Source organism: Leptosomus discolor, chromosome 7 (assembly GCF_034619465.1).
Source record: "Leptosomus discolor isolate bLepDis1 chromosome 7, bLepDis1.hap2, whole genome shotgun sequence".
Lineage (NCBI taxonomy): Eukaryota > Metazoa > Chordata > Aves > Leptosomiformes > Leptosomidae > Leptosomus > Leptosomus discolor.
In genome coordinates, this window is record NC_141397.1 from 17,894,508 (window position 1) to 17,896,177 (window position 1,670).

Below are 1,670 nucleotides of genomic sequence, written 5' to 3' on the forward strand. Positions count from 1 at the left end.
TGACGGGCCGTCACCGCGCCGGAGAGGCAGCGCCGGCCGTCGCGGTCTCCGCTCGGGCCCCTTCGGGCTCCCATCGCCTCCGGCCCGGCCACGGAACCGGCCTCCGCCACCGGGGGAAATTCCCGGGCGCCAGCGCCGCCCCCGGCCGTTCGAGGAAGTCAACAAACGCCTCACGTGACGCGGGCCTCGGCCCCTCCGGTCCTTGGCCCCTCCAACGGGCTCTCGCCGCGCCCGGAAGGGGAGAGGCGGCTCTGCCGCCTGACCGGGGCAGGGCGGACGGACTACAAATCCCGGCGGGCGAGCGGGCTCCCGGGGAGGAGCCCAGCGCCTCCGCCCAGGCCCAGGCCCGGCTCCGCCCGGCGGGGGTGGCGCGGCTGCTGCTACCGCGGCCTCCGCCCGACCCGGAGGCGAAGCGAGGGCAGCCGCCGGCCGAGGCCCCCCTGGAGGCGTGAGCAGAAGTGCCGTGCTCGGGGCCGGCGGTCCCGCCTCTATAACGCGCTCCTCTGCCGAGGGCACGGATTCGCTGCCCCCAGCGCCTGCACCGTAGGGCGCCGCCGCCAGAAAGCCGCGGTACAAAACCCCTTCCCCCCTTTCAGAGGTACGCCGAGCTCCCCAGCCCCGTTTATAAAGCAATAAAATCGCTGCCTCTCACGGGGGCGCTGCCCTCGTCTCAACGAGCGCGCACGGCGGGAACGGCGTTTCCCCGCAGGCGGGGCGCGCGGCTCGTTCCGAGCGCTCCTCCGCAGAGCGGCGCTTTCCCTCCCCCTATTTTACATTCTTTAAACTATTTCCAACTTCTGACAAGATCACCGTGCGTAACCTCAGCTTTTTCCCCTCACCCAAGTGCAAAGTGAAGCAAGAATAAATCTAAATCACCGTTCGGGACCTCTGTTTCAGGGATAAAACCAAGTGGATTCAAGAAGCCTCATGTACAGCTCCAGGGGAGAGCGGCTGTACTGTTCAGACGAATGTAAAACTAACAGGAGTCTCCGGCTAAAACCCCAAGCAGTTCCCTTCTACGCCATGAGAGCTCCCCGGCCGAGGCCCAACGGGCCTTTTGCGACTGTGCCGCAAAGTCAGCGGGAGCGAGGGGCGGGTACCCGCAGGCGGGCTTGGTCCGTGTGCGGGAGAACATTGCAATACTGAGTCCTCCTCAAAGGCCGAATCGGGGCAGGACCCCGCAGTCTGCCGTGCGGAGGGAACTGTTAATTGGACAAGAACCCGGATTAAAAACCAAAACCACAAGATCTCCGTTAATCGTGTTCCCAGACCTCAAAACAGCTTTTTAAAGTTTTCAGCATACTACCATTATTAATATTTTCACCAGAGATTTAGGTTACATACAAACTTTGATTTTTTTATGAGCCAAAGTAATGTAGTGCTCCGTTTTCAACTGCATTTGAAGTCCTTCTTAATAAAAGTAGCGTCCTTTTAAAGTCCAAAAAAACAACCATTTCCAAGTTAACATCTCTGTGATAATTAATATGGCACAGATACAAATGTGTTTGTATGTCGTTATGTTACAGACCAGAGGTTTTATTACATAAATCAGCATTCATTTGAACTAGTGCCATTATGAAATGCAGAAGAAAAGCATTTAAGGATTTAGAGTATCAAATATGTCCACTATTTTTGTGAATATCATTAATAGACTAATTACCACGTTTATT